Here is a 24,727-nt window from a genome sequence, read left to right as displayed (position 1 = left end):
GCCATTTCTCGAAAGACTCTAGGATGGAGGCATCAAGTCCAGCGGCCTGAAATTCATGTGCTGGGTGGAAAAGGAGGAACCCAGGGTTAAGCTGGGCTCTAAGTTGATGTTTTAATTAACTCAATTACTTTCCCATCAGATGCAAGGAGCTCCCCTGCCCCCCCCCCGCCCCGAACCCATTACAGGGAAAACTGAAAGAGGGGTGAATGATGATCGGATCCCATCCTGACATCGGTTTCAGGGGCTTTAGCTCACTGCATGTACTTGAATGGGGCTAGTCTCCCAAGACTCTGTCTTGAGCTTATTCTGTTAACAGCTCCTAGAGTGAGTTCTCCAGACACATAAAGCTGATGAATCATACTCTGGTGCCTTGTGCAGTTACTCTTTGCACATTTGTAGCTTTGGGAGCATTGAGACTGAACAGAATTTTTAAAGACTCCAAATTCACTTTCATTGCCTTTCGTTGCACGTTAAACATGTTTTCAGATCTATTTTGTACTGAAAAGAGTACAGACAGTCCTCTACTCCAACACATTCTATGAATCTTGAAATATGTGATTTTGTACTGGTAGTGAACAAAATGTTTTGGACTCTGTGGTCTGTGTGCACTGATAATTTGAAATGTACTTTGATATAATCTGCTATTCACACCCACTTAACTTTTCATTGGAATAGTGCTATATTTTTTCACCAGATTTTCCTTTTGAACTATCTAGAAGGCCTTCATTGACTACTTTAATGTGCTGAATGGTCCTGTGATGCTGGGATTGGAGGCACAGTTGCCGGTGCAATAGGCTGGAGCTATATCAGAACAACTCAAACTCCAGGAGGGAACCTTTCCTGGGCGGGCAGGGAGTAGGATCGGCAGCCACCACATTGAGGAAGCAACCAACTAAGATGCTTAAAGCCCCAATGAAGGGTGATTTAGAGGGCTCTCCAGGACTTTCCTGCCAGCAGAGTGACCCACCACCGTGTGTGATAGCTGGTTGCTCAGTGGAGGCAGATTTGTGGACCTTTGGAGTCAGATACTCCATGTAACGCCAAAGGGATCAACGGATATAGGAGGAAAGCGGGAACAATTACTGAGATAGATGATCAGCAATGATCATAATCAATGGCGGAGCAGGCTCGTGGGGCTTAATGGACTTCTGCTCTAATATTCTGCTTCCATATTTCAATGTGCCCCAACAATTTTTACTCCAATCATCTGCCTTAACAAATAGTATTGAATCATTGGATGTGTGAACAATAAATTCAATATTATTTTACTCCCTTGTCACTGTGGTAAATCATTTTGCGTACATCACTCGTACATTAAAGAAATTACATATCAGTGAATAATAAAAATAAAGGAAAAAAGAATTCCCAATCTCAGAAATCTAAACTTCAATTAAAATTTGTATTAAGAACTATCCAATACATCAGAGTAGTCAGCCAGTGAGTCCCCGCCCTGAGTGCATAGTTGGAACTGTCGATCGATGAGTCGAGCGCCATATCCCGTTCGTATGAGGGCATCTTTCAGCGTCTGTAGTGTCTGTTACACGCCTCCTCGTCTAAGCAGATCCTGTATACGGAGGGCTTGTCCATAGGGGACGGCTTCTTTAATGTGTTTCACACCTCAATATGCCAACATCTTCATGCACAAGTTTGAACAAGACCTCCTCACCGCACAGGACCTTCAACCGACGTTACACACCAGACATCGCTGATATTTTTTTCTTTTGGACCCACAGCGAAGAATCACTGAAACGACCACATGAAAACATCAATAAGTTCCATTCCACCAGCAGACACCATGGACTACTCTCCAGAATCGGTTGCATTCTTAGACACACTCATCTCCATCGAGGACTGTCACCTCAGCACTTTGCTTTACCACAAGCCCACGGATAATCTCACGATGCTCCACTTCTCCAGCTTCCACCCTAAACACATTAAAGCAGCCATCCCTTATGGACAAGCCCTCCATATACACAGGATCTTCTCAGACGAGGAGAAATGTAACAGACATCTACAGATGCTGAAAGATGCCCTCATGCGAACGGGATATGGCGCTCGACTCATCGATCGACAGTTCCAACGCGCCACAGCAAGAAACCGCACAAACCTCCTCAGAAGACAAACACGGGACACAACCGACAGAATACCCTTCGTCGTCCAGTACTTCCCCGGAGTGGAGAAATTACGACATCTTCTTCGCAGCCTTCACCATGTCATCGATGAAGATGAACATCTTGCCAAGGTCATCCCCACTACTTGCCTTCAAACAACAACGCAACCTCAAACAAACCATTGTTTGCAGCAAACTATCCAGCCTTCAGAACAGCGACCACGGCTCCACACAACCCTGCCATGGCAATCTCTGCAAGATGTGCCAGATCATCGGCATGGGTTCCACCATTACATGTGAGAACACCACCCACCAGGTACGTGGTACATACTCGTGCGACTCGGCCAATGTTGTCTACCTCATACGCTGCAGGAAAGGATGTCCCGAAGAGTGGTACATTGGTGAGACCATGCAGACTCTGTGACAACGGATGGACGGACATTGTGCGACAATTGCAAGGCAGGAATGTTCCCTTCGAGTCAGGGAACACTTCAGCATTCAACCTCTGATCTTTGGGTAAGCCTTCTCCAAGGTGGCCTTCAGGACGCGCGACAACGCAGAATCGCCAAGCAGACACTTACAGCCATATTCTGCACACATGAGTACGGCCTCAACCAGGACCCTGAATTCATGTTGCATTATATTCACCCCCCACCATCTGGCCTGGGCTTGTAAAATCCTACCAACTGTCCTGGCTTGAGACAATTCACACCTCTTTAACCTGGATCTGTAAAGACTTAATTACCTGCAAAGACTTGCATTCAAAGTATCGTATTGCATCTTTGACTTTGTCTACATATGTGTTTCTGGAACCAACCTCTTCATTCACCTGAGGAAGAAGCAGTGCTCCGTAAGCTAGTGATTCGAAACAAACCTGTTGGACTTTTACCTGATGTTGTAAGACTTCTTACTGTCCAGCACCAATGTAGAGTGAAAGCAGTGTGTACCATCTCAAGATGCACTGTACATAGAACATAGATCATACAGTGCAGAAGGAGGCCTTTCAACCCATCGAGTCTGTACCAACCACTTAAGCCCTCACTTCCACCCTATCCCCGTAACCCAATAACCCCTCCTAACCCTTTTGGACACTAAGGGTAATTTAACATGGCCAATCCACCTAACCTGCACGTCTTTGGACTGTGGGAGCTCACCAAGTCTCCTTATGCAGCACTTTCCAAATCCACAACTACTACCATCTAGAAGTCAAGGCAGTAGACTCATGGGAACACTACCACCTGCGAGATATCCCCCAAGACACCCGTCACCCTGACTTAGGAATATATCTCTATTCCTTCACTGTCACTGGGTCGAAATCCTTGAACTCCCTCCTAGCAATGCTCCGACACCATATTGACTGCAGCTATTCAGGAAGTCAGGGATGGCAATAAATGAGGGAAATAAAATTAGGGCTGGGCAATAAATGATGCCGCAGCCAGCAAAGCCCACATCCCTTGAATAAATAAAAACATTTCCTGGATATTTCACCATAGAGCAACCTTTCTCCAACTGCCCAATCCCCCCATTCCCACAATTGGCCATCTATTAACTCAAATCTTGTGGTACCTTGTCATCTCTTGCCAGTTGGTGAGTAAACCGATCCTTTGTTGCTTAACTTGATGATTCTTGACCGCCAATCAAACAACCTTCCCATCTTCAAAACACATACAAAAAATGTTCAATGAAAAGTGTCCTTGGGATTTACCTTTAATTCCTGAAGACTCCAAGTGAACCCTGCTGGATCAAAACCATGGATACTAGTTCAATGTACTTTCAAAGAAGTATCGAGCCAGTCACATGAAATTTGGAGCTTATATATACAATTTTCCTGTGTTTACAGTATTACTGAAGTTCTTCATAAGGGTGTGTTAGCTGAAATTGAAGCTCATGCAATTGAAGGTCTAGTTCGGAAATTAGTTGAGTAGCAGGGGACAGAGAGTATTTATAATGGATAGCTGTGCTAATTGCCAGGTTTTAAATAATATTACACAGCAATCTGTGTCAGATCCTCAATTACTCACCATATTTATTAATGACTTAGATGATGGGATGGAGAGCCATTTATCCAAGTCTGCTGATGACACAAAGATAGGGGACATTGCAAAATGTGTACATAGAAGCATAACATTTCAAATAGATATTGATAAATAAATTGAATGGGTAACATTTTGGTAACTGATTTCAATGTCAGCAAATGTGAGGCTATCTAATTTATTTCATAGAATAGAATCCCTACAATGAAGGAGGAGGCCATTTGGCCATCGAGTCTGTGCCCACCATCTGAAAGAGCACCCTATCTAGGTCCACTCCCCTGCAACCCTATAACTCAACCTTTGGACACTAAGGGGCAATTTATCATGGCCAATCCACCTAACCTACACATCTTTGGACTGCCGGCAGAAACCCCCGGAGGAAACCCACACAGACACAAGGATAACATACGGACTCCACACAGACGGTCACACAAGGTTGGAATCAAACCTGTGTCCCTGGCGCTGTGAGGCAGCAGTGCTAACCACTGTGCCACCATGCCACCCCAAAAGAAGGTTAAGGCTTCCTTAGAATTGGAATGGTGAAAAGCTAGAAATGTTTAAGGTCGAGATTTAGGGGGGTTGTGTATATAAGTAATTAAAATGTCATCAGAAGAATTCTCTGTCGGCGGGATCCTCTGGTCCATCAGCAACGCACCCACGCTCATGGATTTCCCGACACAGTAGTGTGGCTATAATGGGAAACCCCATTGGCCAGCTGCTGGAACAGAGAATCTCGCTGCCGGGGGTGGGGGGGTGGGGGGTGGGGGGGGGTGGGTGGGGGGGGCACACCGGAAAATGAGGCTGGCGGACCAGAGAGCCCCGCATCTAAAATTTGCAAAGAAATAGTCAAAAAAGTTAATGGAATCCTTGCTTTTACATCTGTTACGAGGCTATGCCTCTATATGTCTTAAAATATGATTTTCCAGCTTTCAGCTGACTGGAATTTTTACAATTTGAACAGAGGCAGAACAGACTGCTTAAAATTGCAAGGCCACTCGGGGCAGCACGGTGGTGCAGTGGTTAGTACTGCTGCCTCATGGCGCTGAAGACCCGGATTTGATCCTAGCTCTTGGTCATTGTCCCTGTGTGTGCGTGGGTCTCACCCCCACAACCCAGAGATGTGCAGGGTAGCTAGATTGGCCATGCTAAATTGCCCCTTAATTGGAAAATAAAACAATTGGGCACTCTAAATTTGTAAAACAAAAAAAAATTGCAAGGTCACATTCCAAGATGTAGAAACCAACAAATCACCTTTAGGGGGTTGTGAAGAGAGGCATTCTCTGCAATCCAGACAACCATCAAAACTCATAACTGGCTCATAAAGAGACATTCAAAATACAGAGTCCTGCATATTAGAATAATGGCTGCCACAGGCAAGCCCACTCAAAACCTATTGGAAATACACAATGGGTGAAATATTTCGAGGCAAGCCTCCCAGCCACTAGATAGAGCTCATAGTTGTAATTGGAAGGTTTTGGGAATGCAGAGGGGTCTCAATCCTACACTTTCCCTTGAGATTATAAGCCCCCCCTCCCCATTTCTCAGCCCACCTCCATGGTGGGGGGGGAGCAGAATTTTATTTCTGCTGGTTGAAGGGATCTCGGACTAGGAAATATAACTAAAAATTAGAGTCAATCCTTTAGGGAGTGACATCAGGAAACATAATGGCAGTAGAAGGATGGATCTCTCTTCTGGAAAGAGTGATTGGTGTGAGATTAATATTAATTTTAAATCTGAGTTTAATAGATATTTGTTCGCCAGAGGTATTAAAGGATATGGAGCAAAGGTGTGTATGTGGTGTTATGCCTCAGGTCAGCCATGAAATCATTGAATGGTGAATGGTACACCATGATCAGGGTCGAGGGCTGATTGGCCTACTCTTCCGAAGTTCCGATATAATAGAGAACTCACAAATCATGGTTAAAAAAACTGGAACCATTCGTTCTTTTCCTATTAAAGAAATTTGAAGCTTTTTAGCTTGATCTGAATTATATCTTGCTCAACTTTTTGGTTGCCAAATATCATCGTCAGCCGGAATTTTAAAGATATGTTTATTTCCTGACAAACTTTAAATTCCAGTGTTGTGACTTGAAAGAAAATCTGGTTAACAATTTGACATTTGAGAAGGAAAAACTGATGATGGATTTTCACATGTTGGTGGAACTCATATCATAACAGAAAGAAGCCTAGAAAAAAAAGTGTGTGATATTAGCACAGAAATGTCTGAATTATGTTCCCAGTGTTTTAATGGAACTGCGGAGGCATCATCCTGCTTAATTGAAACACTCCTAGTTTGGTGGCGCATGCAATAATTTCCAGGCTAAGATTAGTGAAACACATTTTCATGAAAATATGTCCTATTAAAAGCAGAAAATGATCCCTCATCTGATATGATGATAGATTAAAAACTCAGTGAGGAATTAGCAGGTGAAAATCCTGCTCCCCGTTACACACTGGACATGAGGGACAGTAAACTGCCTAAGTTACAGTAAATGCACTGTAAACCCAGGCAGAATAGATTCACCAACACTGAAGCCCAAGGCCTCTGCACCATCAGTTCTTGCTTCTGAGAATACTCACAGCTGCTCTCAGATATAACTCTGCTGTGACATCTGCCATCTGGCATGTGTCTTGCAATGTCAACACCAGTGATTGCAAATACAAATGATACTTTTGAATCGTCGTTCTTTTCAGAGCAGGATCCATGACATCTCAGCCTGCAACTCTGAGTCTAAAGTTTCCCTTTGTCACTTGCTCCTGGTGTCGTCTGATAGCCTTTGTCGATATTCTCTTCGTCGGACGACTTTCTACAACCCTAAGTAAAATTTCAGCTCTTCCAAAACAAGCTACCCATACCCTATCCTAATCCAAGGCCTATTTACCCATCATGCCATCCTCGCTGGTCTATATTGATTCCTGTCCCTCTTGTCATGATATTCAAGTGAACATCACAGCGCATACACACATACATAATGATGGACAGATCAACGGACCAATTAGCACACACAACACGACAGCCAATCACAGACGAGAGTATACACAGTACAAAACAAGGAACACGACACTTCCTGGGCGGTCCAGCAGGAGACGGCTCAGGGCAAGGACCTCCATACCAGAGACTCAGACAGTCACCATGTGCTGAGTACCAGAGTTTGCTATGTCAATAGTTAAATGAAATAAAACTGCGTTGTACCAATCGCAACCATGTTGGTTCGTCTGTGTCTCAGAGTACCCAACACTTCACCTCTGAACTCCAAACTTAAAAGTATCATTCTTATGTTAAATGTCCTCATAGCCTCACACTGTCCTATTAGTGCAATTTCCTCCAGATCTAAAACCCACTCCCTCCTAAAAACCTCCGGACTCTGTGGGCAGAATCTTTTGGCCCCTTCCCACCCGCAGAATCTTCCTGTCCTGCCGAAGTGAATTGAACCACTTTCCGCATTTTCCAGTCGCACCCCCATCTCATTAGGGCTGGAAAGTTTCACCCTGGGTGCTTACAGCACCCCGTCCCTTTGCGTCACTCTGCCATTACCATCCAGCCAAGGAGCTAACCTAGTTTAGTGAGGAATGTAGGACAACATGCCATGAGTTGCACCATACATAACTAAAAACCAGGTGCAAAGCTGGCAAAGAGACAAACCATAACTTTGGCATGCTAAATAGCAGAAACAACATGATATAGACAGTGCTAAATGATTTCACAGTCATTAGATTGAAGCTCTGCAGTCCTGTCACATCTAGTTAGGAATGGAGGGGGACAATTAAATAACTAACAGGAGGAGGAGAATGCTCTATGAAAATCCCCATCCTCAGTAGTAGTAGAACCTGCGGGGTCAGTGCGGAAGACAAAGCTGAAGCATTTGCAACCACTTACAGACAGAAGTGCCGAGTGAATGATCCACCTTGGCCTCTTCGGAAGATCCTCAACAACACAGGTGCCAATTTTCAAGGCAATTTGATTCACTGCACATGATGTGAAAGAATGACTGGATACAACAAAGATAATGGGCGGGATTCTCCAATAATGGGGCTATGTCCCCACGCCGGTGTGAAACGTGGCACCAACCACTCCGGCGTCAATGGTCCCCGATAATGGAGAATGCTCCCCTTCCTAGGGGGCTAGGTCGACGCCGGAATGGTGCCCGCAGCTCCAGCCGGTGGGGAACGGCCGGCGCGAGTTCCCGCATGCAGGCTACGGCCGGCATATTTCCACGCATGCGCGCTACGGCCGGCATATTTCCATGCATGTGCGCTATGGCCGGGGTATTTCTGCGTATGCGCGGGGGTTCCCTTCTCCGCACCGGCCCCCAGTGTCATGTGAGAGTACCTTTAAGAAATGGATGTTTAAGCAATGTACCTTTAACAGATGAAGCTGATCATATTACTGAAGTGATGTCAAGTCGGGGGGGGGGGGGGTGGAGCTGAGCTCACTTCTGCTTTTGGTTTCAGTTTGAGAACGCAGCTTGGGTGTGTCTGTATGTTTCCAGAGAGCTGCAGGAAGAAAAGCAAGGCACAGGAGCTGAAGTCAACCAAGCTGATATATTTCTGCCATCCAACAGAAAATATACATATTTTGTGACCTGGTGTGTTACTGTTTTGAAGGTTTGAAGCCTTTTGGACGTTTGAAGGAACATTTTGAGGGGTTATTTAGTGTTGCATTATTTTTGGGGTTATCTTTGAAGTAAGGGGTGTTAAGAGATCCAATGTTTATTTAATAGATTAATTTGAGTTCATGGAATAAACATTGTTTTGTTTTAAAAACCACGTGTCCATAATTGTAATATCACACCTGGGGAACAGGCCATGTGCTTCAAAAGCAACAATCCATTAAAGGGAGAGGTTGGTGCAACTCCATGATACATTTTGGGGTTCTGCAAACACCTCGCCCATAACAATTGGGGGCTCGAGGGGAATAAAAGTCTATCTATTGCATTGACTTTTGTGAACTTAAAGACAGTGATGGTTTGTTGCTTTTCCGGTGTGGTATTTTAGTTTAAGTGGGGAGAGTGTTGTGAACAATGGCTGTTTCGGAGGTTCAGAAGTGTTTTGGGGAGGACACGGTGACACGTGATACCTTACGGACAGAGAGTAAAAACATACTGTTAGGTTTGGCAAAAGCATTGCAGTTAACACTGCCTAGCAAAATACGAAAAAATGAGGTACTTAACGCGATATCTGCGCATTTACGCTTGCCTGTGATACATTCTGACTCATTAGATATGGCAAAGCTCCAGTTGCAGATTAAGCAATTTGAACATGAAAAAGAATTAAAGCAACTTGAACATGAAAAAGAATTAAAGCGGCTTGAATATGCAATGAAAGAAAAAGAAAGAGATAGAGATAGAGAGGAAAAAGAAAAGTAGAGAGTAGACAGAAACAAAGAAAGAGATAGAGAGGAAAGGGAAAAAGAGAGAGAGTTTGAACTTCGGAAAATGGCTCTGAAAAATTAAAATCAGTTAAAATTGGCAGACGCAAAGGGACACGTACAGTTGGAGGAGATGGATGAGGATAATGAGACAGAGCGTCATAGTCGAAGACGTGGTGGAGATCTATTTAAATATGTCCAAGCATTGCCAAAGTTTGACGAAAAGGAGGGAGAAGCCTTTTTCATTTCATTTGAAAAGGCAGCTAAACAAATGCAATGGCCACAGGACATGTGGGTATTGCTGATTCAAACAAAGCTGGTAGGTAGGGCTAGTGAAGTGTCTGCATCACTGCCGGAGGAGGTATCTGGGACGTATGAGGAGGTGACGAAATCCATCTTAAGTGCATATGAGCTAGTGCCTGAAGCTTACAGACAAAGGTTTAGAAATTTAAGGAAAGAATTTGGTCAAATATACATGGAGTTTGAAAGGCTCAAACAGAGTAATTTTGATAGGTGGCTAAGGGCTTTGAAAATAGACCAAACGTATGAAGCTCTCAGAGAAATTATACTTTTGGAGGAGTTTATAAATTCAATTCCTGATGTAGTTAGAACTCATGTGGAAGATGCAGAGGATTAAAACTGCAAGATTAGCAGCAGAAATGGCAGATGATTATGAATTGGTTTCCGACATCAGTTTCAGCCTGTGAGGGATAGAAACTGGGGACATGAGAAATACTCAAGTGGTAAAAGTAAAGGTGATCTGATAGGAGATAATAAGGAGAGTGTACCTCAGATTAAAAAAGAAATCCAGGAGGGTTTAAAAGAGATGAAAAGTTTCAAATGTTTTCACTGTAATAAACTAGGCCATGTAAAGTCACAGTGTTGGTGGTTGAAGAAAAGCACTGGGAAGGCTGATGTGGTAAAACAGGATAAGACAGTGGGATTTGTTAGAGTGGTAAAGGAAAGCCCAAGGGTAGCAAAGGAGGTGCAAACGATTGTACAGCCTGTTCAAGAAGTAATTGTTAAGAAGGTGCCAGATGTCTTTAAAGAATTTACTTGTGTGGGTAAAGTTTACTCATGTGTATCAGGAGGAGCAGGTAAAGAAGTCACAATTTTAAGAGATACAGGGGCTAGTCAATCTTTAATGGTAAGAGATGAGGAATTATGTAGTTTGGGAAGAATGTTGCCAGAAAAGTTGGTGATATGTGGAATTCAGGGTAAGAGGAGTAGCGTTCCATTATATAAGGTGAGGTTGGAAAGTCCAGTGAAGAGTGGTGAAGTGGTAGTAGGAGTAATAGATAACCTATCTTGTCCAGGAATACAGTTTATCTTGGGTAATGATATAGCTGGGTCGCAGGTGGGAGTGATGCCTACAGTGGTTGATAAGCCAGTGGAAAATCAGACAACTGAAGGGTTGAAGGACGAATATCCTGGGATTTTTCCGGATTGTGTAGTAACAAGGTTGCAAAGTCACAGGTTAAGACAAGAGGAGAAATCAAAGAGTGAAGATGAAGTTGAAGTGCAATTATCAGAAATGATTTTTGATCAGATGGTTGAAAAAGAACAAGAACAGGTGGAGGATGAGGCTGATATTTTTAGTTCAGGAAAATTGGCGGAGTTACAACAGAAAGATGTAGAAATTAAACAGAGATATCATAAAGCATATACGGAAGAGGAATCTGAGAGTATACCAGAGAGTTATTACCGTAAAAGTGATGTCTTGATGATAAAATGGAGACCTGTACATATACAGGCGGATGAAAAGTGGGCAGAAGTTCAGCAAGTAGTATTGCCGGTAGGGTATAGAAAGGAGGTGTTGCAAATTCACATGAGATACCAGTGGGAGGTCATTTGGGAATAAGGAAAACTCAAGCTAAAATACAAAAACATTTTTATTGGCCTGGACTACAGAAAGATGTAGTTAAATTTTGTCAATCATGTCACACATGTCAAGTGATAGGGAAATCTCAAGCAGAGATAAAACCAGCGCCCTTAATACCAATTCCAGCATTTGAGGAACCTTTTACGAGGGTCCTAATAGATTGTGTAGGACCACTTCCTAAAACGAAAAGTGGGAATCAATATCTTTTGAGTATAATGGATGTGTCTACAAGGCTTCCAGAGGCCATTCCAGTACATAATATTACAGCTAAAAGGATTGTGGAGGAGTTACCTAAATTCTTTACTAGATATGCACTACCCACAGAAATTCAATCGGATCAAGGATCAAATTTTATCTTGAGGTTATTCAAAGAAGTAATGGATAGCTCAGGAATAAACCAATTTAAATCAACTGCGTACCATCCAGAATCGCAGGGAGCGTTGGAAAGGTGGCATCAGACATTAAAGAGAATGTTGAGATTATCCAGAGGATTGGGAAAAAGGAATCCCATTTGTATTGTTTGCAATTAGGGATGCACCTAATGAGTCTACAAAATGTAGTCCTTTTGAACTAATTTTTGGTCATGAGGTAAGAGGACCACTTAAATTGATTAAGGAAAAATTGGTGGGTGAGAAATCTGAAATTACATTATTGGATTACGTGGCAAATTTTAGGGAACGATTAAATAGAGCAGGTGAATTAGCTAGACAACATTTAAAAGTTGCACAAAATGTGATGAAACAGTTAGCGGACAAGAATTCCAAAGTTTGCAGTTTTGCCAGTGAGGATAAAGTTTTAGTGTCGTTACCAGTGGTAGGTGAACTTTTAAAAGCTAGGTTTTGTGGACCGTATCAGATTGAAAGGAAATTAAGTGAGGTGAATTATGTGGTAAAAACACCAGATAGAAGGAAGACTCACCGAGTGTGTCATGTGAATATGCTGAAAAGGTACTTTGAAAGGGAAGGAGAGAAAAAGGAGGTTTTAACGATTCTAACTCAAAGTGACGAACCAAATCCACATGACTGTGAATTTGACATACCTCAAATTAAATTGGAAAATGAGGATGTTCTTAAAAATTGGGATGAATTGTTAAGTTACCTTCCAGAGAAAAAACAAACTGACCTGAAAGAGTTATTGATATCACATGAGCAAGTTTGTAGAGATAAATTGGGAAGTACTAAAATGGCTACACATGATGTAGATGTGGGAAATGCTGTTCCTATCAAACAACATCCATATAGACTTAATCCTTTAAAATTAGCAGAGGTTAACAGAGAGATTGAGAGTATGCTTAAAAATGGCATAATTGAAGTGGGTTGCAGGCAATGGAGCTCACCCATAGTGATGGTACCTAAACCAGAGGGTACCCAATGGTTGTGTGTGGACTATAGAAAGGTGACTGCAGTTACAAGAACGGACTCTTATCCTATCCCACGTTTGGAGGATTGCATTGAGAAAGTGGGACAATCCGCTTTTATTTCCAATTTGGATTTACTGAAAGGTAACTGGCAAGTACCTTTATCTGAAAGGGCGAAGGAAATTTCAGCTTTTGTAATTACAGATGGTATATACCAGTTCAACGTTATGCCATTTGGCATGAAAAACGCACCAGTAACATTTCAACGGTTAACTAATACAGTTGTTTCAGGATTACCTAATTGTGCGGTATACATCGACGATCTGGTAGTTTTTAGCCAGACATGGAAAGAACATTTGAAACACCTGAAGGAATTATTCGATCGACTTCAGGAGGCAGGTTTGGTGATAAACCTAGCCAAAAGTGAATTTGGAAAAGCCCAGGTCACTTTCCTTGGCCATACAATCGGACAGGGTCGAATGGTCCCACGGGATGTGAAAACAAAAGTTATTGGAGAGTTTCTGATACCCTCGACACGACGGGAAATAATGCGGTTTCTTGGTATGAGTGGATTTTACCAGAAATTTGTACCAACTTTTAGCAGTGTGGTCGCTCCACTGACGGACTTGCTCAAGAAGGCGTAACAAATTCCAGTGGACAGCGGAGTGTCAACAGGCATTTGACAGCCTGAAGGCTGTGTTAACCACTGCTCCTGTGTTAGTCATCCCAAATTATACCAAACCCTTCAAAGTGGCTGTGGATGCGAGCGATGTGGGCGTAGGTGCAGTGCTTCTACAAGACGACGACAAAGGCTAGAGCGGCCTGTTGGTTATTTTTCAAAGAAATTGAATTCTCACCAGAAAAAGTATTCGACGATTGAGAAGGAGACTTTGAGTTTGGTGCTGGCTTTGCAATATTTTCACATTTATGTGACCAGCAATCCATCTGACACCATTATATATACTGATCATAATCCTTTGACGTTTTTGGAGCGATTCCGGACTAACAATGCAAAGCTGTTTCGCTGGAGTTTATTGTTATAGCCATTTCATTTAAAAATAGTACATGTGGCAGGAAGGGAAAATGTGATAGCCGATGCTTTGTCAAGAATGTGATGAATGGAAGGATTGCGGTTGGAGGAAGAAGAACAAAGAAAAATGGACTATATTATTATACCTGTTTGCGTGTGTTGTTTTTTTTTTAAATGAAAAGGTATATTTACTGTGTACATTTCTTAGTGGATGGTGCAAAATGAAAAATGAAACCATCTTGAAGTTGATGGGTTTTTTTTCTTGGGAAGAGGTGTCATGTGAGAGTGCCTTTAAGAAATGGATGTTTAAGCAATGTATCTTTAACAGATGAAGCTGATCATATTACTGAAGTGATGTCACGGGGTGGGGGGGGGGAACTGAGCTCACTTCTGCTTTTCGTCTTAGTTTGAGAAAACAACTTGGGTGTGCCTGTGTGTTTCCAGAGAGCTGCAGGAAGAAAAGCATGGTGCTGGAGCTGAAGTCAACCAAGCTGATATATCTCTGCCATCCAACAGAAAATATATATATTCTGTGACCTGATATGTTACTGTTTTGAAGGTTTGAAGCCTTTTGGATGTTTGAAGGGAAATTTTGAGGGATTATTTAGTGTTGTATTATTTTCGGGGTTATCTTTGAAGTAAGGGGTGTTAAGAGATCCAATGTTTATTTAATAGGTTAGTTTGAGTTTATGGAATAAACATTGTTTTATTTTAATAACCACGTGTCCATAATTGTAATATCACACCTGGGGAACAAGCCGTGTACTTCAAAAGCAACAATCCATTAAAGGGAGAGGTTGGTGGAACTCCATGATACATTTTGGGGTTCTGAAAGCACCTCGCCATAACACCGGGCAATATGGCGGCACCCTACAGGGGCCCGGCGCGGAGGAACATAGGCTCCCACAGAACCAGCTCGCCCACCGATCGGTAGACCCCGATCATGGGCTATGGCACTGTGCCCCCCCCCCAGGGTCAGATCCCACCACCCCCCCCTCTCCAGGACGTCCCCCACAGACTTATCTTCCAGGTGCCGCCATGTGGGACCTGAGTAACCCACGCTGGTGGGACTCGGCCGAACTCGTCGGCCACTCGCCCCACGGGGCCCGGAGAATCGCTGGGGCTACTCAGGTCAGTCCTTCCTTAAGGAGATATAGATTATTTGTGAATTATGAATTAATTTAGCCAGCTATCCACTTTCCCCAAATTCCTCTGCATCTCCATGTCCCGCACCTTCTGTGAAACCTTCCTTTTCAGTCAGGATCCATTTTTTAGTTATTCCTCTATGATGACCTTAGTGGCACTTAAAGACGTTGAATAGATACTAGGAGTCAATACTAGCTGCAGCATTTTGCTGTGTTCCCTCTTAAAGCATTTGCCTGAATCTTTCTAACAAATGTCTTGCAAAATACCTGAAAATCCATCCACACTCTGGGCCAAATAGTCCAGAGATTGTGGAAGGCAGGCATAAGGTGGATCACCAATGATGGCATTGTCATATGTTTATCTTTTAAACAAGTTGCAGCTTACTTATCTATTTCTTCCTTCCTTGAATTTGAGGTGTATTTATGTCTCCCTGTTTTCCCCTTTAACCCTGGTCAAGAGCAATGGTAATATTTATAATGGTCAGTCCTGGGCTGTGGTTCGAGATCACTGGAGTAAAATACAACCTCTCCTCAGAAGTTAAGCAAAGAATTAGTTCTACATGATCATTTTTCACTTTTGTGATCCATCAATCCGTGAAACACTACCGTGCAAGTGCTGAAGTGGCTGGTGTCAGGCTAACTATCTATCAGAGGCCAAGCGATAGATGAAATTGGAAATGCCAATATATTGTGATGATACAGCATTACTGAAATAAGATCACACAGCTGGTTTCTATGGCGACAGCCTCATAAATACTGCAACTGAATCTTGGCGCCTGTTTTTATTTTGCTGAATGCTTGTGTGAGAATTAGTAATTTTTCCATTTTATATTTACTGATGGTACTAAATTATATGTTGTCACCAGAAGGTACATTAGGCAGCTTTCTCCAACCTCTAATGGTAAAATTAGAATCTAATCTGCGTTGAGCACTCATTGATGTGATTTTAGTTTTGAAACTATTTCACATATCAGAATCAAGGGCAGAATTTTCCCAAAATTTGGCTGTGTGTCAGTTTTGGTGCATAACCCCGTGCGATTCCTGCTGGCCCCGGCGGCGCGATCCAGACTGCAATTTTTAGGCACTAAAAAATTCCTCATGTGAAAAACACAGCGGCAAAGAAGCGACACATCTAATTCACCCACTCCGGGGGTCACCTCAGCAGTTCCAACAAGGGGGCGCTGCGTTTAAACAGTTCCACAGTACTTGCTTACAGTCAGGAGGATAGCAGTGAAGAAGCCAGTTCCCCACTTTACAGACGGGCCCTCACCTGTATGCTCGATGCCGTGAAGGAGAGAAGGTCGACCACCTACCCGCAGGTTGACAGGAGACCTTCCAGCAAGGTCGCAAATCCACCTGGCAGGCGCTGGTGAGTGCTAGCAACCTCCACAAGAGGACGGGCATGGCATGCCAGAAAAATAAACAACCAGGGATGTGCTTCTTGTCTCCTCTCCCCACTGCCCATTTCATTCACCCACCCCCATTTCATTTGGACGCCACATGCAGCCACCTAGCTGGGCCCCACCACCCGACCTCCCACAAGCTTCCTCATAGGCTCATTTTCAGAACTGAAATGTGTACCACTCACTAAGTGCAAGAGAGACTCAAAGCTGAACCAAAATAAGACCTCATTCTTTGTTCGCATTCTTTGGATAAGCTACCAGCATCTGTCTTGCATCATCCCATGCAATGTACCCACATATTTATGAAAAATGTACGCTATTTCTTAAAACATAAGAACATGGGGCTGGATTCTCTGTTTCAGGGACTATATCCCCACGCCGTTGTGAAAACTGGCCTTTTACGCCAGAATAATTGGCGTCAAAAGGCCACAGATTCACAGCCTTGCTGGGGGTTAGCAGGGAGCTGTTGTGTAGCTTGCAGCTCCAGCTGCCGATACGGCCTCCCCCCCCCCCTGCACCTCCGGGTCAGAGGCCGCGCATGCGCACGGCGGCGGCATCCAGCGGCTGCGTCGTACTCTATGACGGACTCAGACCGCGGACCTGGACCGCGGAAATAGTGCCCCCTATCCTATCGGCCGCGCTCCCGACCCAGACCACCTGCACAATAAAGGCCCAGTCCCGTATGAGGCCCCCCTACCCTCCGATCAGCCCGCCCCTGACCATGGCGGCCGTGGACTGATTTGCAGCCGCTCCACGAGTTTCCCGAGCGGATGAGGCCATATTAGAAATACGCTGTCGGGACTTTGGCCAGTCGGGGGCGGTGAATAGCGTGGTGGGCCTCTGGCAATTGGCCTCCGGTAGTGGATAAGTGGCGGGGTCCGGAGAATCGAGTAACCAGCACCGGTCCCGATTCCGTGCATGAAACTGGATTCTCCGCCCCAGCGTTGGACGCGATTTCAGGGTCGCGGTGCGGAGAATTTAGCCCATGTGTGTGGTGATACACCACTGTACTTCCCTAGCATTGTACATAGTTATATAATAGCTGTGTGTAACGTGGCCCTGTAATCCTGTGTATGGTACTGTGTATTGTACTGTAGCTCTGTAGAGGTTCGGTCACCTGTATGTAACCTGACCTGGCCACGGAGAGCTCCGCCTTGGCCACTCCCCCGGGAGTTAAGTATAAGACCCAGCTTCTGAGACCGGACCCATTTTGTCTGGGGTCGTCTGTGTCGGGTAAGCTTCCTATGTAGTGTATTAAAGCCTTGGTTAAAGTCTCACATGTCTTTGTGGTTCTTGACGCTTAGTGCATCATGGTGTCAAGAAGGTCAGGTGACCTTCTTCCTTTTCTCCAAATAAACATAAAACTGCCTGAGGCTGGAAGTTAATCTACCTGTCTGGTCAAGACAATAAAATGCAAATGACCTTTTGGAACATATCTTTAAGAAGCCATCAAGAATGCAACAGATCAAGTCTGGAGGATGGCAGTGAAGAAGATAGAGTTAACAGCTCCTATTGTCCAAATTTCTCCAGAAGCTGAATCACAATGACCACAGAGATTTAGTGGCTGCAGAATGAAATTCCACAGAAAGGGCATGAGAAAGGGCCATTCAATCACAAGGAGGTGCAAATGGCCAAATTCCAAACCTCTATTGTGTGTCAATGTTAACAGCATCTGGGATCATCTGTGTGGACATTGGAACAACAGATACTATGGTCACCTGATGGAAGCCAGCTTGTGATAAAAAGCATATAGGAACAGACATCTGGAGAACATCCAAGGGAGTACCCTGCCTAGATTCCACTAACAGAGAAGTGGGTGCATCTTATTAGGGGCTGGTATAGCACAGGGCTAATTAGTTGGCTTTTAAAGCAGACCAAGGCAGGCCAGCAGCACGGTTCAATTCCCGTACCAGCCTCCCCGAACAGGTGCCGGAATGTGGCGACTAGGGGCTTTTCACGGTAACTTACTTGTGACAATAAGTGATTTTCATTTCATTTCGTTTATTACCTGAACTTTGTTACAGTGGCTCAAATGCATCTCGAACTGGAGCAATGTCAAAATCCGGCTGTTTCTGACTAAGCCATTCAAAATCCATCACCAGAAACTTCTAACCTCCATTTGCTCAGTGAGCTAAAAGAAAACCATTAGGCTTGCAATGTTTCTAGCTTCCATCTTGGAAAAACTCAGTAGAAAAGTGACTTTGGACTTTTTAAAGGATTTCAGTGCATTCTACCTCTTTTGTAGTCACCTTTTTGCATTTATGTGGGTCCTGTATGAAGGTGTGTGGGTACTGCTGTGATTACATTTGGGTTTTGAGAAGTAAACATTTATTATTTATTATTTTAAAACTTAGGAAGAAAACCTGTCTCTTACCTGCTCTTGGGATTTCAAGAGTTTGAAAGGTGGTAAAAAGTTGGACCCATCCTACAATCTCTCCATTGTCTGTAACACTGGCATTTCACCCATTGTTACAAGGTGAATATTGTCTGACTTTTCACTGCTGTTAACAACCTGAATATAAGCCCCGGCGTGTTGTGAGTGACAATGTGGGAGTAGGGAGTCAATCACAATTACTGTGGAATTGAATGGGGACATTCCTTTTGCTTATGAAAACATAGGAATACATTTAATTTGTTTATTAAATTACGTTTTGTTGGTAGTTGCTATTTAATCTGCAGCAGCAGATCCATCTCCTTGGGTTGTGCCCCCTAGCCTAAAGCCTTTTTTAGACAGTTGACGAGAGTGACATCAAAATGGGAAACCAATGGGACATTGGTCCTTAAATTTGGCTATTTTTCTGCCTGTTGTATTTCTATACAATGGCTCCAATACATATCCACTATCTACCCCTAAGTGTCCTGAAACCCTGATCCTCCTCCCACTAAACTGCTGATCACCCAACCCCTCCTCCTCATCTCCATGTTATCTGATATTAGTCATGGTTCTTTCTCTTCAGGTATTTACCTCTCTTCATTAAACCTGCCTCTCTTCCCCATAAAGCAAACTCTTGACCCTCACCATCTTTGAAAATTGCCAGCCCAACTCCAGCATCCCATTCCGCCCCAAAGTCCTTGAATATTTTTTCACCTTTCAAATCTGTTCTCATCTTTCCTGCAATTCCATGTTTGAGTTCTTCCAATTAGGTTTCTGTCCCTACCACAGTACGGAAATGGCTTTTATCAAAGCCACAAATGGCATCCTATGTGACTGTGACAAAGATAAGCTTTCCCTCCTCATTCTTCTCAACTTATCTGCAGCCTTTGAGACAATTTTTCACACTATCCCCCACTAAGGTCCCTCCACTGTCACCAGCTGAGAGGGACTCCATTTATCCGGTTCCATTCTTAGTTATCAATGCATAGCCAGAAGCTCTTCCTGGTTTCTCTTCTGGTTTCTCTCCCTTATCCTGCACTGTTACTTTTGGTAACCCCAAGGGGTCTATCCTTATCCCCTTCCTGTATTCATCTATATGCTGGTTATCATACAATCATAGAATTTACAGGGCATAAAGAGGCCATTTGGCCCATCGAATCTGCACTAGCCCTTGGAAAGAGAATACTACTTAACCTCACCTAACCTTTTAGACACTAAGGGTCAATTTAGCATGGCCAATACACGTAACCTGCACATTTTTGGACTGTGGGAGGAAACTGGAGAATCCGGAGGAAATCCACGCAGACACGGGAAGAAAGTGCAAACTCCACACAGACAGTCACCCGAAGCTGGAATTGAACCCGTGTCCCTGGAGCTGTGAGACAGAAGTGCTAACCATTGTGCATCTATAATAAACAGGCTCACATAATCAAACACAGAGCAATTAAATACTACTTCTGCCCCCCCCACCACCCCCCGTAACACTAATTTTACATTAAATAATTCTAAAAAAAAAATAAAACATATATCCATCGAGTCATTTCTTACAAATACAGCTTGTCAGTTTTCTCCAAGTACATAAATAGTGTTTACAATTTAAAAGCTCCCTGATGACTACACTGAGATCTACAAATCTGAGACTGGTTCTGTGTGTACAATTTGGTTGCATGAACCTGAGAGATACTCAGCCTCAAAGTTATATTAGTGAAGACAGTCTGACCTTCTGTACATGCAGAGAGGTCAATGACCAGATCCTGACGTGCCTAACAATGTAGTCAGTGATTGGTGCAACAAGTGAACCTTTTACCATGTAGATACATATGTCAATCTTCACAAACATAGATTCAGGCCAGTGCTTCCCAATCTTCAGTACAATGTTTGTGTTCAGTTTCTGATGATGGGTATGACACATAACTAATTGGTCATTCGTTTCCTTAAATGTATTATCAGAGTACAGCTCCGATCACATTTCCCAATTCATCCCATTGTGACATACATTTCCAAATGTGGATTGAGATGTTCAAGGGCTGGGGAGATACATTCTTCACTTTTAATGTATCAAACACTGTTGCGCGATTGTCCACTTCACTTGTGCAGTATCTTCTGAAGAAGATCCATGATCACTGCTAAATTAGGAATTAATTTGTGGTAAAAATTGACAGTACTGAGGAAATGTGCCAACTCTTTCACCTGAGGTGGGGTCGGAAGTACATGATTGGCTTTAACATTGTTCTGTGTAGATTTTACTCCAGCTGCTATTACTCTTCACATCGAGAAAGTAAATCTCAGGTGCCGCAAATATGCATTTGTCCTCGCTAAATTATGTTTTTCAAGTCTAGTAATCACAGCTGAGCATGCTGACTGTGTCCTGCTTCATCCCTTCCATTGTCAATGATGTTGTCAAGTAGATTGTGTTATGATATGCAAACATGCACATAATGAGATACAAACAGGCAGCTAATGAATACAGAGAACAGGATATAACCAATCAGCAGGCAAAACACTTTGGGGTGGTTTCCCACTATAAAAGGCACGAGGCACTCACAATCCGCCTCTTTCCACTCGTGACATCTACAGTGTGAGTCAGGGTGTACATATCATATAACTCCTACAGCACGTGGCTAAGAGCTAGTCTGGTTCAGTCAGACAGATTAATCACACTCGGTTAGCAGAGAGTCGAACTCACAGAGGATTGAGCTAACTGTGTGACAGGTTCAATAAATCATATTGAACTAACTTCAAGGTGTGGAGTATCTCTCAGGTAAAGCTGCATCCAGTTGCAGCCCGTGTTATCTTACTGTGCTTAACACGACAGATTGAGTGATCCTTCAACATCTGACAAGACTGAAGAAATTATCCTCTGGAACGTATGAGGTGTTGAACTTTGTTGAACTTCATCCATGCTGCGATACTGGAGTAATAAAAGCTGTGAGATATTGGCTCTGCTCAGCTAGAGATATCACAGAATCATAGAATTTACAGTGCAGAAGGAGGCCATTCGGCCCATCGAGTCTGCACCGGCCTTGGAAAAGATATCAAACCCTTTTTTGGAGGCTATGGGCAATTTCAACATGGCCAACCCATCTAACCTGCACACCTTTGGACTGTGGGAGAAAACCGGAGCACCCGGAGGAAAGTCACGCAGACATGGGGAGAACGTGCAGATTCCGCACAGACAGTGACCCAAGCCGGGAATCGAACCTGGGACCCTGGAGCTGTGACAAAACTGTGCTAACCACTGTGCTACCGTGCCGCCCATCATTCGGATATCAGAATATAGTTCCAGCTCATGTCAATCTCCGTGAAGACTATGGAGTTATGAGATTATGCTGATCGTGCTTGGATTGTAGGAAGTGGAATGATGGCTGTGTTGACCACCTTAATGTTGATGCATTGTCAAAGTTCACCATTTTTGCATTGTGCAATGATTAGGTTTGTTATCCACGGTGACAGGTTTCAGCATCCAATTATACCACCTGCTCCTAGCTATTTCATCTCTGGTGACACCTCAGCACAGATTGCAAAAAAGTAGCAAATTTTGCAAAACTGATGGAATTGATGTGTCATCACCCAAATCTGGTAACTAAGGAAGGATACCAGCGTAAGCAGTCTTATCATCGATCACGTAAGTGTGTGCTCCAGTAGGATCTTCAAGTTTGAATCCATGCTTTTTGAAAAGGTTTATTCCCATAATTCTTCTGTCTTTAGCTATATAGAATATAAATCTGTTTGGTGACATTTTTGTAGCGTTCTGGTAATGTGATCGTTCCTAAAACTGGATCAATCCAGTCCTCATAAACTTGCAGAGTGTCTGTTGCAGGAGTGAGAAAATTTGTGAAAAATAACGATGGCAGAGTCTGTCATTCAGTATAGATGTATTTTTGCAAACATTAATACTGAGATGCCCAGAATCTGGACTGTGTAATTCTTAATATGACCTGGTGTTTTACGAGCCGTGATGATATTTACATTCTGTATTTCACTCTCGGAGAGAGATTCCCCCATGTGTTGAACTGATGAGACTTTATTCTTCGACAACCTGCAAATCTTTACAAAAGTATTTATCTTTGAACATAAGCTGCACTTGTTTTCCCTCAAGCTGGATCTATTGTTGTGAATTGATGGATACTTTCACAATGTGTGCAGGTTTCTGAGGGCAACTGACTGCGATGGGGCAAATGTTGATGAGAATGCTGAGGTATCTTTTTCTGTAACCCTTGCACTTGAGCTGGTGGAGCATGTTGTGTCTGTGAACCTGAGTCTGAAGGTGTATTTTGACGTAACCTCTTTGAATCAAATATGACGGATTTGAGTTGGACTGCCAGGGTTTCTCCAAGGTTATACCATCATCCTCTATGCGGAAATGTTCCCTAATTCATGGAATTGGAGATTTTACAATCAGGTTAGCATGAATTAGCTAATTAGTTAGATTTGATTTGATTTATTGTCACATGTACCGAAGTACAGCAAAAAGTATTTTTCTGCTGCCGAGGAACGTACACAGTACGTACATAGTAGACACAAAAATAATCAACAGAGAACAGTGACAAATAATACATCGACAAAACAGTGATTGGTTACAAATCACTAATTACAAATTAGTATTCCAAATTTACATGTGGAAACGAGCTGTTGCCCCCTATTGCTTCATGGGCTCACCATTTCCCTGGCATTTCAAATGGAATGCGTATTGTTCGATCGTCACACTTTTCTTTGGCGTAAAGTAATTTTCAAGAGCACTTTCTGTCATATAAACACAGACCTGTCTTCTGTGAACTCCATCCCTGAGGCAATGGATGGCTATCACCTTCCTGCAGGTTTTTTCGATCTGCGAACGACCATACCCATTGCCCCCAAATAGGTTTAGAACCTCCAAATCCATGATTCCATGGCAGGGATGGATCTCCTGGCAAAGAATGGAAAGGTGCTGAAGTGGGTAAGATTGAAATGTAATGAAAATCGCTTATTGTCACAAGTAGGCTTCAAATGAAGTTACTGTGAAAAGCCCCCAGTCGCCACATTCCGGCACCTGTTTGGGGAGACTGTTACGGGAATTGAACCGTGCTGCTGGCCTGCCTTGGTCTGCTTTCAAAGCCAGTGATTTAGCCCAGTGTGCTAAACCAGCCCCTAAGTTAAACTATTCTCCATTTTTGTTGCTAGTGTTTTGTATGTTGGCGGTTTGTAGAAATGACTCTCACCATGTTCAATCTTTAAAAGTTTAAATCAAGCATTGTTTCTGTTTTTCTGTCGCCACATCCGCATAGCACACATTCAAACACCAAACAAGCCCGTCAGTGGAAGTGGTCACCAACTTCATGACAGCACATTGTCTCATCTCCTACTACTGCACAGACAGAAGCCACCTAACATTTCAATGCTCAACTCATCTCTGTCTGTGTTTGCAGTCAGTCCTTTTAACATCAGCAGTGCAAGCTTTTTGGATTCATCTTCAGTTGAACCAGTAGTTTTCACAGCAGGATGGATATTAAACAATTTCACTGGGCCTCGCAGGCTGGGCCATCCCTAATTTAACTGAGTACCATTTCAAAGGGCATTTAAGAGACAAAATGTGAGGTCAGCAGATTTCCTTCCTTAAAGGACATTGGATGAGTATCACCTTCCTGTAGATTGGGTTTTTACAACAATCCACAATGGCTGAATTTTAGACTTTCAATAGACTTTTAATTCCAAATTTTATTTCAGCTGCTGTGGTGGGATTTGAACCCAGCTCCCCAGGACATGACCCTGGGTGACTGGATTGCTAGTCCAGGCATAATACCACTCTGCCACCTGACATCACCAGAGATAGTAACACTAATCTCCAACTAGGTCCAGGTTTTTGACCCAGTAACAGTAAAGGAACAGCGATATATTTCCAAGTCAGTGTGATGAGAGACTTGGAGGGGACCTTCCAGGTGATGATCTTCCCAACTATCTGCTGCCCTTGTCCTTTTAGATGGTAGTGGCCGTGGGTTTGCAGGGTGCAGTCATAGGAGCCTACGTGAGTTGCTGCAGTGCATCTTGT

This window comes from Scyliorhinus torazame, chromosome 1, assembly GCF_047496885.1.
Source record: "Scyliorhinus torazame isolate Kashiwa2021f chromosome 1, sScyTor2.1, whole genome shotgun sequence".
NCBI classification, from domain to species: Eukaryota; Metazoa; Chordata; class Chondrichthyes; order Carcharhiniformes; family Scyliorhinidae; genus Scyliorhinus; species Scyliorhinus torazame.
The sequence above is the reverse complement of the archived record's forward strand: the minus strand, read 5'-3'. Positions refer to the sequence as shown.